Source organism: Sciurus carolinensis, chromosome 10 (genome assembly GCF_902686445.1).
Source record: "Sciurus carolinensis chromosome 10, mSciCar1.2, whole genome shotgun sequence".
Classification (NCBI taxonomy): domain Eukaryota; kingdom Metazoa; phylum Chordata; class Mammalia; order Rodentia; family Sciuridae; genus Sciurus; species Sciurus carolinensis.
The window spans coordinates 90882896-90896248 of NC_062222.1; positions in this window are offsets into that span (position 1 = coordinate 90882896).

A 13353-nucleotide genomic window follows, 5' to 3' on the forward strand; every position below is an offset into this window, starting at 1 on the left:
GACAGATGTATTTATTTGTCTTAGTGGATTATCAACCTAAACTAAGAAAATGAAACAAAGAAGAGATTCATGTAGAGGTGAAATATTTGATTTGTGTGCAAATAGTATAAAAATGAGTCAAATTAGTTGCTTAACTCATTTCTGTAGAGGTTATTTCAAAAAAAGCCTGAAAGAACTTCCAAAATACAGGTCAATTAGCTACAAATCTTGCAATGTTATACAGTATACCACAAACACAATTTTTTTAGAAAACCCCTAAAGGAAGCAAGAGCAAACTATAGTTTAATAGTAAAAATGTATCCTTCAAGAGCAATTTTTGAGACAGATCTTAATAAAAGTGAGGTAGTAGCAAGAAATAGAAATCATTACGGTTGAAACTGTTTGCCAAATTAAATTGAGTGAAACTGAACAATCTACTTAGAAAAAAGACCCCTGAATTAGCCCAAAATAATTTGCAGAAAAGATTTATATAGAATGTACGTGATTTTAATGTGTGGTCCTTTGACACAGTTTAATAAGCTTATCAAATTCAACATTGTACTAGTAATCTAATAGTGATATCACCTCTGAATTAGTTTTATTCTGTCTAGAAAAAGAGAAATAAGTTCAAAACCTAGTCAGAATCTCTAGGTACAGAAAATTCAGCATTCATTTGAAATTAAAAACAAAATAATTTCTCAGTTCAACAATGAACTAGGTTAAATTGTGATCACATTTGCATACTAATAAGGGAAAAACAGGAAAAATAAATCAGAAGGACATTAATAGATTGAGAAAATTAGAAACATCTTGGGTCTGAGTCACTTCTTTCCGAAACTGGGAGGAACTTTATCTTTGCTCCCAGTTTGACAGGGAAGCTGCTGAATGGATTCGAAATACCTGATGTTAGTGGTGGTCCCAGGATCTCAGAGTGTACAGGCCACCTGTCATTTTATGCAAAGCAGCATAATTAGAGTAACAAGGAATTGCTATTAAGGATGTCTTGACTAAGAGCTCTGGCATTGGGTAACAGATCAGGTTCAAATGTTAAAATAGTTGATTAGAGGATTAAAGTTTTACTCAATTTATACAATGAAAAAAAAAAGGAAGAAAGAAAAGAAAGTGAGAAAAAGGACATTATTGATCAACCCAGGGGAAAGTTTTGATCTCTTGCTCCATTCGAGGTCTGAGACAGTTCATAGATACAGACACAGCGACTGGACTGGAGGTTGAGTCCTTTAAATAAGGCGAATAAACACTGCAGGTATATCTGGTGTGTTGGGGCACCCCTGCAATTCCAGCAATTCCAGAGACTGAGGAAGGAGGATCATCACCCTTAGCAATTTAGTGAGGCCCTCGGAAACTTGGTGAGATTCTGTCTGACAATAAAAAATAAAAATGGCTGGGAATAGGGGAAATTTGTCTTTCAGGGGAAAATAGACCCTTGGTACAGTCCCCAGTTAAAAAAAAAGAAAGAAAGAAAGAAAATTAAAACACTAAAAATACTGCAAGTAATTTAATACATTGTTCTTCAACTTATATCTAAAGATATCTGCATCTCTTTCCCTGGGAAATAGTGCACTGGGGAAAAGGAAATATCTAACTATTTTGAAGACTTTTAGATACAGTGATGAGGTTAAAAACAATGTCAGGAACACTAACTGCTTTTGTAGGATTCTGATAGAGTTGGTGCTTACAAAGTCAAGGAGCAAGAACAATGTAAATAAGAGAAACTTTTCTTGGTGCCTTTAAAAATAAATCTCTTTATCTTTGGTTTACATCAGTTATGCTGTGAAGTAACTTGGTTGTGGTTTTTGTTTGTATTTAATTAGGTTCAGGCTCATGGTAATTCTTTTCCTCCCTTAACTCTAGGTTCTGAAGCACAACATAAAAATATACAGATGTCATTGTAAATTACTTTTCTCCCCTTATGCCTGCACTTTTAACACTCACATTATTCTGATATTTCCCAAACAAAATTTGATTCATTTGTCATGTGTGTATCATTTTAATTTAAAATTCAAGTTAGAATTTAAAGTTCTACATTTTCAAAAATAAATATGTTGAGAGAACTGCTGTTCCATAAAGCTGCCTTAATTATATTTGTTTGTAATTTTCTGCAAAGTACTTATTCAAAGAAAATCAATGATTAAATATGAAAATAAAATAGTTGCAAAAATTTTTAAATAGTGAAATATCATTATAAATATATATGCAAATTATATATATAATACATGTATATATATATGCAGGTATCTGTTAGAATTGTTATTTTTTAAATACTTGGAAAAAAGTCAAACAAGTATTAACATGTTTCTGTGGCTTTTGGATCCTTCTCTTTATAGCTCCTGCCTTCCTCTTCACTTCAGTCATATTATTCTTTTTCTTTCTACCTTCAGGCTTTTTGTTTACTCTAGTCAATTTCTGCTCATGGTCTCTCTCCAGCCTAGTGTCTTCCTCAAGTAAGCCTCCCCTTAGCACCTGCCTAGGGTCACAGTCACTGTGAAAGCATGTGCATGACTGCTCTGCTCATATTTCATCTGTCATAAAGTGTATCAGGCAATCCCAGGCACACAGATTTATCATATGGGACATTTGTGCATGCATGTAATTACCCCCATAATCCATTTCTCATCTCCAGAGGTGACATTGTTTTATTCTACCTTCTCTGTCACACTTATCTCCCTAAGTTTTCCAGTCTCTTAAGAAAGATCATCATCCATCATGTTGATCAAATCAAAGCTCTGAGAATAACAGTTGGTTCCTCCCATTTTCTCACATTTCTCCTATATCCAGCAAATCAGCAAATTTATGCAAATAGTAACAATTTTACTCATGTCTTAAATCTGCTGGCATATCCAGAACATCATATCTCAAGATTTTAAGAGCCTTCGATGGTGATATTTAAAAATTATCAATATAGTGTTCAAATAGTTTGTGATATTTGGATGAAATGACACTCAAAAATTTAAAAATTAAATTACATATTTCTCCAGATAACTGTTTCCCAGTCACATGAAGTGGCAACTGAGAACAACAAATATTGGAACTTTCTTTATATTTAAAATACTTAAATATATACAAGAAAAAAAATTATATATATATTTCTGTAATTTGCATCAGAACTTGTACCTCATGATTTTTAATAAAGTTAAAAAATAATTTAACTTTTCAGATAATTTAAATACATAATTTTAAAAAATTAATATATTTTGTTTAAGCAGAATATTCTTTTAAATGCATAAAGCATCAATTATTAAATGAGGCTGTGATTAGTAAAAATTTAGATTTTTCCAAGTTTTCATATTATAAACTGTTTCAAATTGTACATATTAATTATCACTGGCATGATTGCTTTTAGAGGATCCCAGAAATAGAAATTCTAAATCAGAGCATATATATGCATTTGAAATTTTAGTAGATGCCAAATCCATAGTTGTGCCTATTTGTAGATTCACTGGCAATATGTAAGTGATTGCATTTTTGACATTCTATGCTTTGGAACAAAGTGTATATTCTACTAAGTTTAAGATGTGTTTTTAGTAAATATGTTATATTACCTTCTATATTTACTTAGTGTTATCCACATTAAGAGCAGCTGAATCAATCAGAGCTGATACCTTACCCAAAGAACAAGAAATGGATAAGTTGTCCCATAAACTATAAAGTCACCTATCTCAAAACATAACCTGAGAAACCTAATTATTTCTCATTAGCTTATATTAAGAAGTCCTTAGACCATGAAACAAGCAGTATTGGAAGTAGTACTTAAAAGATTTTGATGTAAAATGGACGAGGACAGACTTTGGCAGACCAACCACAAACAAAGCTGTAAAGGAAGAGAATTTGGTAATTAGCAGAGGGAGCTGATAAAGGGAAAATAAGACTGAGCACATACACAGACATTGGTGCTTCTGACATGAGGTTGGCCATGTATCTCAGGAGAGCCTTGCATCACAGTATCTTTGGAGTTCTGGACTTAGTATATGCGTTTTCTTAAAACAATTCCTTCCTTTAGAATTAAGTTATGAAATACTGTCACTACCTTATTTCACTGACTAAAACAAGAACAAAAGAAATACAGAACAAGAGAAAAATAACAACTCCATACCAGTTTAGAATGTACGGACTGGCCATTATCACAGTTGATTTATTTACAGTCAGATATTCACCAGCATGAATAGTACTTTTATTTAACACACTGTCGTATTGTAATTGTTCAGGTGTTTTTTTTTTCCTTTTTACTTATTCTCTTTCTTTTTTCTATCCCTTCTTTCCTCCCTTCCTCTTTCTTTCCTCCCTCTGTCTATCCTTCCTTTTCTTTCCTTTTCTTTCTGTCTTTCCTTCATAATTTGATGAGATTTCTTAATATTTTTATTAGAGGTTCATAGCTATATGTACTAGTTGGGTTCATCCTGACATAATCATACATGCGTGGAATTTGATTTCAGTTCATGAGTCCCCCCTTTTCCCTCCCCTCCTCCTATTTTTCTACTCAGTTAGACTTCCTTTTGCTCATTCATTTATTTATATTTGACAGGTTCTTTTTAGTTACAAAGAAAGGTGAAGTTCTCTGTGGTATATTTATGTTTGCTCCTAACATGATTTTTTAGGAATTTATTCTGCATTGCCTCCCCTTTCCCATTCCTCCACTCTGCCTCTCAATCCCCTTTTTAAATATTTTTATTAGAGCTTTATTCATATAATCTCTCTATATTTATAGAGAAAGCACATGCTTTCACAGTGACTGTGGCCCTCCGGAAGCTTACTTTCCCTTAACACCTCCTTTTCTTTGTTTTACTCCATCTTCTACATGTGAGAGAAAACATTTGATCTTTGAGCTTCCAGGCCTTACTTTTTTTTACCTTAACATGATGTTCTCCATTTACATCCAATTACCCATAAATGCCATAATTTCATTATTCTTTGTGGCAGAATATACACTATGATTTCTTTTTTTTTTTCTTATCTAGTTTCTTTCTTTTTTTAAATTTATTTTTATTGTAAACAAACGGGATACATGTTGTTTCTGTTTGTACATGGAGTAACAGCATACCATTTGCATAACCATATATTTACATAGGGTAATGATGTTTGATTCATTCTGTTATTTTTACTTCACCCCACCCCTCCCACCCCTCCCACCCCACTTTTCCCTCTATAGAGTCCCTCCTTCCTCCATTCTTGCCCCCCTCCCACCCCCAATTATATGTCATCATCCGCTTATCAGCGAGATCATTCGTACTTTGGTTTTTTGAGATTGGCTTATCTCACTTAGCATGATATCTTCCAATTTCATCCATTTACCTGCAAATGCCATAATTTTATTATTCTTTATAGCTGAGTAATATTCCATTGTGTATATATATAACACAGTTTCTTTATCCATTCATCAATTGAAGGACATCTAGGTTGGTTCCACAGTCTGGCTATTGTGAATTGAGCAGCTATGAACATTGATGTGGCTATATCTCTGTAGTATGCTGATTTTAAGTCCTTGGGTACAGGCTGAGGAGTGGGATAGCTGGGTTAAATGGTGGGTCCATTCCAAGTTTTCTAAGGAATCTCCACACTGCTTTCCAGAGTGGCTGCACTAATTTGCAGCCCCACCAGCAATGTATGAGTGTACCTTTTTCCCCACATCCTCTCCAACACCTATTGTTGCTTGTATTCTTGATAATTGCCATTCTAATTGAGGTGAGATGGAATCTTAGGGTGGTTTTGATTTGCATTTCTCTTATTACTAAAGATGGTGAACATTTTTTCATATGTTTGTTGATTGCTTGTAGATCTTCTGTGAAGTGTCTGTTCATATCCTTAGACCATTTGTTGATTGGGTTATTTGTATTCTTCATGTAGAGTTTTTTGAGTTCTTTATATATTCTGGAAGTTAGTGCTCTATCTGAAGTATGAGTGGAAAAGATTTTCTCCCACTCTGTAGGTTCTCTCTTCACATTGCTGATAGTTTCCTTTGCTGAGAGAAAGCTATTTAGTTTGAATCTATCCCAGTTATTGATTCTTCTTTTTATTTCTTGTGCTATGGAAGTCCTGTTAAGGAAGTCTGATCCTAAGCCAACAAAGTTGAAGATTTGGACCTACTTTTTCTTCTATAAGATGCAGGGTCTCTGGTCTGATTTCAAGGTCCTTGATCCATTGTGAGTTGATTTTTGTGCAGGGTGAGAGATAGGGGTTTAAGTTTCATTCTGTTGCATATGGATTTCCAGTTTTCCCAGCACCATTTGTTGAAGAGGCTATCTTTTCTCCATGGCATATTTTTGGCCCTTTGTCTAGTATGAGAAATTATATTTATTTGGGTTTGTGTCCGTGTCCTCTATTCTGTACCATTGATCTACCTGTCTATTTTAGTGCCAATACTATGCCGTTTTTGTTACTATTGCTTTGTAGTAGAGTTGAAGTTCTGGTATTGCGATACCCCCTGTTTCATTCTTCCTGCTAAGGATTGCTTTACCTATTCTGGGTTTCTTATTATTCCAGATGAATTTCATGATTGTTTGCTCTGTTTCTGTAAGGTACATCATTGGGATTTTAATTGGAATTGCATTGAATCTGTATAGCAGTTTTGGTAGTATGGCCATTTTGACAATATTAATTCTGCCTATCCAAGAACATGGGAGATCTTTCCATCTTCTAAGGTCTTCCTCAATTTCTTTCTTCAATGTTTTGTAGTTTTCATTGTAGAGATCTTTTACCTCTGTGGTTAGATTGATTCCCAAGTATTTTTTTTTTTTTTTTTGAGGCTACTGCAAGTGGAGTTATTTTCCTCATTTCCCTTTCAGATGTTTCATCGCTTGCGTATAAAAATGCTTTATTTTTATGCATGTTGATTTTGTAGCTTTATTTTTATGCAGGTTGATTTTATAGCTATTTTGCTGAATTCATAGATGAGGTCTAGAAGTTTTCTGGAGGAGTTTTTTGGATCTTCTAAATATAAAATCATGTAATCAGCAAGTAGTGACAGCTTAAGTTCCTCTTTTCCTATTCGTATCCCTTTAATTTCTTTAGTCTTGTCTAATTGCTCTGGCTAGAATTTCAAGGACAATGTTGAATAGAAGTGGTGAAAGAGGACATCCCTGTCTTGTTCCCGTTTTAAAGGGAATGGTTTCAGTTTTTCTCCATTAAGAATGATGTTGGCCATGGGCTTAGCATAAATAGCCTTTACAATGTTCAGGTATGTTCCTACTATCCCTATTTTTCCTAGTGTTTTGAGCATGAAGGGGTGTTGTATTTTGTCGAACGCTTTTTCTGTGTCAATTAAAATAACCATATGATTCTTATCCTTAAGTCTATTGACATGATGGATTACATTTATTGATTTACGGATGTTAAACTATCCTTGCATTCCAGGGATGAACCCCACTTGATTGTGGTGCACGATTTTCTTAGTATGTTTTTGGATACTGTTTGCCAATATTTTGTTAGGGATCTTTGCATCTATATTCATCAAGGATATTGGTCTAAAATTTTCTTTCTTTGATGTGTCTTTTCCTGGTTTGGATATGAGAGTGATATTAGCTTCATAGAATGAGTTTGGTAGGGTACCATCTTTTTCTATTTCCTGGAATACTTTGAGAAGTATTGGAATGAAATCTTCTTGAAGGTCTTGTCGAACTCAACTGAGAATCCATCTGGTCCTGGGCTTTTCTTGGATGGTAGATTTTTAATGGCTTCTTCTATTTCATTGCTTGATATTAATCTGTTTAAATTGTGTATGTCCCCCTGGTTCAGTTTGGGAAGAGCATATGTCTCTAGAAATTTGTCAATGTCTTCAGTAGTTTCTATTTTGTTGAAATACAGATTTTCAAAGTAGCTTCTCATTATGTTCTGTATCTCAGTGGTGTCTGTCGTGATAGCTCCTTTTTCATCATGAATTTTAGTAATTTGAGTTTTCTCTCTCCTTCTCTTTGTTAGTGTGGCTAAGGGTTTGTCTGTTTTGTTTACTTTTTCAAAGAACCAACTTTTTGTTTTGTCAATTTTTTGAATTGTTTATTTTGTTTCAATTTCATTGATTTCAGCTCTGATTTTAATTATTTCCTGTCTTCTACTACTTTTGCTGTTATTCTTTTCTTCTTTTTCTAGGGCTTTGAACTGTAATGTTAGGTCATTTAGTTGTTGACTTTTCATTCTTTCTGGAATGTGCTCCATGCAATGAATTTTCCTCTTAGTACTGCTTTCATAGTGTCCCAGAGATTTTGATATGTTTTATCATTGTTCTCATTGACCTCTAAGAATTTTTTGATATCTCCTCCCTGATGTTTTCTGTTATCCATGTTTCATTCAATAGCATATTATTTAGTCTCCAGGTGTTGAAGTAATTTCTGTTTTTTATTTTGTCATTGATTTCTACTCTCAGTCCATAATGATATGATAGAAAACAAGGCAGTATCTCTATTTTTTTGCATTTCCTAAGGGCTGCGTTGTGGCATAACATATGGTCTATTTTCAAGAAGGTTCCCTGTGCTGCTGAGAAGAAAGTGAATTGCTCGTTGATGGATGGAATATTCTATGTATGTCTATTAAGTCTAGGTTATTAATTGTGTTACTGAGTTCTATGGTTTCTTTGGTTGGATTTTGTTTGGAAGATGTATCTAGTGGAGACAGTGGTTCAATAAAGTCACCCAGAATTATTGTGTTGTGGTCTATGTGATTCCTGAATTTGAGAAGGATTTGTTTGATGTACAGGGATGCACCATTGTTTGGGGCATAAATATTTACTATCATTATGTCTTCCTGATTTATGGTTCCCTTAAGCAGTATGAAATGTCCTTCTTTATCCCTTCTGACTAACTTTGACTTGACATCCACTTTATCTGATATAAGGATGGAAACCTCCGCTTTTTTACTGAGTCCATGTGCATGGTAGGTTTTTTCCCATCCTTTCACCTTTAGTCTGTGGATGTCTTTTTCTATGAGATGAGTCTCTTGCAGGCAGCATATTGTTAGGTCTTTCTTTTTAATCCATTCTTCCAGTCTATGTCTTTTGATTGATGAGTTTAGGCCATTAATGTTCAGGATTATTATTGAGATATGATTTGAATTCCCAGTCATTTGGGCTTATTTTTGGTTTTTAATTTGGGTTGGCTTCTCCTTTGAGTGGTTTTTCTCTAAGGTAGTTCCTCCCTTTGATGACCTACATTGTTGTTTTTCATTTCCTCCTCATGGAATATTTTGTTGAGAACATTCTGTAGTGCAGGCTTTCTATTTGTAAATTCTTTTAACTTTTGTTTATCATGGAAGGCTTTTATTTCATCTTCAAATCTGAAGGTTAGTTTTGCTGGGTATAGGATTCTTGGTTGGCAACCATGTTCTTTCAGAGCTTGAAATACATTGTTCCAGGCCCTTCTAGCTTTTAGAGTCTGGGTTGAGAAGTCGGCTGCTATGCATATTGGTCTCCCCCTATATGTAATCTGATGCTTTTCTCTCAAGGTCTTCAAAATCCTATCTTTATTTTGAATGTTAGGAATTTTCATTATAATGTGCCTTGGTGTGGACCTGTTGTGATTTTGTGCATTTGGTATTATGTAAGCCTCTCGTATTTGATTTTCCATTTCATTCTTCAGGTTTGGGAAATTTTCTGATATTTTTCATTGAATAGGTTGTTCATTCCTTTGGTCTGTATCTCTGTGCCTTCCTAAATCCCAATAATTCTTAAATTTGGTCTTTTCATGATGTCCCTTAGTTCTTGGAGATTCTGTTCATGATTTCTTACCATCTTCTCTGTTTGGGCAACTTTATTTTCAAGATTAAATATTTTGTCTTCATTGTCTGAGGTTCTGTCTTCCAAGTGGCCTAGTCTTTTGGTGATGCCTTCCATTGAGTTTTTTATTTGGTTTATTGTTTCTCTCATTTCAAGGATTTCCGTTTGGTTTTTTGTGAGAATCTCTATATCTTTGTCGAAATGATCTTTTGCTTCCTGCAGGTGCTCATTCAGCTTATTGGTATTATCATTCATTGTCTGCATTTGCTGTTATCTCATTCTTTGCTTTGCGAATCATCTTAATCATGTATAATCTGACGTCCTTTTCTGACATTTCTTCTAACATACTGTCAATGGATTCTGTTAATATAGAACCTAGATTTGTTTGGATCATTTTCTTCCCTTGTTTTTTCATGTTGTTCATGTATCTTCCCATCTAGCAGTGCAGATCTGGGGTATTGCAGATTTCCCCCTATAGGCTTATAGTGGCCCTATAGATTTCCAAAACCTTTTCTTTAAGGGGAGATCAATATTAGCAGTGCCCCATTCAGACACTATGCAATCCTAGACCAAATAGCCCCTATGAGGACAATAACAATACTGTCATAATAAACAGAATGAGTTCAATTATTATCTTCAGTAAAACAAACAGATTTTCAATAAGGTCTGCAGTTTCTAATGGAGGACAAAGAGGATGCAGAGGGATGTAGAATGTAGCTGTTAGTGGGATAAGAAGTGTATATATAAGGTCTAGATAATAGAAAGGGTGAGAGTGTAATCAAAAGAAATTGGATGTTAGCATGAAAAAAAGGGAGAAAGAGTCTCTGAGGGAACAGGTAAACAAAAGGAAAAGAGAGCAAGAAAAGTAAAGAAATAAAAACTTAAAATTTTCAATAAGGAGAAAAAAGAAAATCTACAGTATAACAGTCATATAGTAATGAAACCTCCCAGTGTTCAGTAGCCTGATGCATGAGAGGTATCTGGCAATGAGCTTCAAGTCTCCAGCAGGGATCTCAGGATGGGATTTGCCCCACCCAAAGATTGGAGCTACGGCTTCCAGGATTATCCAAGATGGCTGCTCTGTCTCCCAAATGTGTTGGCAAATGGGGAGCTGCAGCTCAGGGTGTGGACATTGTCAGCTGGAGGTCCTGGAGGCAGGGGTGCGGTTGGTCAGGCAGGGGTCCTGGAGGTCGGGTGTGTTTGGTGTGGTTGTGGGATCCTGGAGCCTGGGTGCAATCAGTCGGTCTGGGGTCCCAGTGATAGAGTGCAATCAGTTGGTCTGGGGGTCCTGGCAGTAGGGAGCAGTCAGTTGATGTGAGGGCCCCAGAAGTGGGGAGTGATTGGTTGGGTTGAGGGATCCTAGAGACGGGGCTCAGTCAGTCTGGCCAGGGGGCCTATGGGGCCTGGTTGTTGTCTCAAAATGGCAGCAGCCACGTGTAATCAAACCTGCAGGTACTGTAACAGTGAACTTCCAGGCAACAGCAGGCAGCTGGTGCTCCACTGGCAGTCAGTGATCAGTTTGGGTGACTGTTGTCGGAGGATTGGGAGGTGAACCTCGTGCGTTGCGTGATGGATAGGTGTAAGGCAGGTGATGGACAGGCCAGAGGCAGGCAAATGGTGGATGATAGGCTCCTGACAGTGAGCAATCTACAATCAAAAAAGGCGTTGATATGCTGGCAGACTGCAGGTGATCACAGCAGACAAATGGGGTAAATAGCAGGAGATCGATAAGTAGCAAAAACTGCCTCATCAAGCAACAGATATCCTCTGCTTGAAACTGGAGTTATAGAGTGACAAGGAATGCAGCCTCCCTCTAGTCCGCCATCTTGGATCCACACCATGATTTCTTAATCCATTCATCTACTGATGGGCCGTGGATTGATTTCGTAATTTGGTTATTGTGAATTGAGCTGCTATTAACACTGATGTGTCTATATTGCTATAGTATGTTGATTTTAGTTCTTTTGGGGAAATACATGGAGTGGGATAACTGGGTCATATGGTGCTTCCATCCCTTGTTTTTTGTGCAATGTCCACACTGCTTTCTACAGTGGTTGTACTAGTCTTCAGTCCCACCAACATTGTACAAGCATACCTTTTTTCCCACATCCTAGCCATCTTTATTGTTGTCTGATGTTTTAATTCTGACTCTTAGCACTTCCCTTAGCAGATCTTTTCTAAGACCTAAAACCAGGAACTTTTTCTCTTATTTCTTATGCAAGCCTGTCCCACAAGTTTATGCTTTTGGCAGTTTTATCAAGATATTTGTACTTTAGAACTAAATGAGTTTTGCTCATAATGGATTTGTGTTTTCATTAGTTCCCCTACTTCCTTGGTTTTCAACAACTTTTTAGAAATAAAAGTAGGGAAAACTTCCTTCACCATTCATTACATGTAGTGATTTATTCCCTAGCACTTTTCAATCTAATAAATTAATTTTAGATGTCTGGCTGTGCAGTAATAAAACTAAATTCTCATGAGATGTGAGCTTTTTCTGCTTATTTACTATATCCCTGGCACCTGAATTATACAGCAGACACTAAATGAATAAGTACTGATGGGTACTATATCTTTAAGAGCTTTTAGCTGAAAGTTAAACATATTGATAGGCATATTTTCTTGATAATAAACTTTTATAATTACAAAAGGAATTCAAGAAAACTTCTATTCCTTCATCATCTTTTTAAGGACACAACTTAAGTCATGGAGAAAAATACATGTTAAAATAAAACAGAAGTCATATTATATTACACTTGTCTTAGAGTTTATCAACATTAACCAATATTAACATCATCTTTGAGGAAAGGGTGGAGAATCCAGTAAATGCATAAGGTTAGTAGCAAAAAATTACAATGGCTAGAAATAAATGGAAGAAAAGTAACACTTCCGTAGTTAAATTATTGGATGCTTTAAGGGCTTAATTATGTCCTCCCAAAAGACAAGCTTACGTCCTTCTCTGTAATACCTCAGAATCTGACCTTATCTGGAAATAAGTCTTTGTAGATGTTGTCAAGTTAAGATGAGGAAATTTTAAAATGGAGACATTAGAGTGGACCTTAATTCAATATGACTGATGTCCTGATAAGAAAAAGAAATTTAGACACAAACTCAGATGCACACAGAAGGAAGGACCTGTAAGGAAACAAAAGAATAACATACAGAAATCTGAGTATGAGTTTACATGCCAAGGAAACTCTAGGTCTACCAGAAGCTAAAGAAAGAAAAAGAATGAATTTCCTACATGTTCCCTGGAGAGATTGGTCCTTACAACACTTTGATTTCATAATTCTCACCTGCAGAACTGTGACACAGTACATTGGAAAGCCACCTTGTTGGTGGCTTAGTTATGGAAGTTCAAGGCTTTAGTATAGAAATCAAGATGACTTGGAAGGGATCCAAGATGGCAGAATAGAGGAGGTCAAATTTCTGGCTGCTCCATGGCATGAAACCAAGAAGGTAGGCAGGCAACTTCTCTGCAAGGTGGGTGAGTAAACCAAAGGTGGGGGACTTCACTGAAACCTAAAAGTGGACATTCAAAGCAGACCAGGACACAGAAGTTTGGATACATAAAATAAGGAAAAAATTCCCAGTGGCACAGCTTTGACCACAGCCAGGCTGGATGTTCCAGCCAGAAAGGTCCCTCCATGAGTATAGTAGAG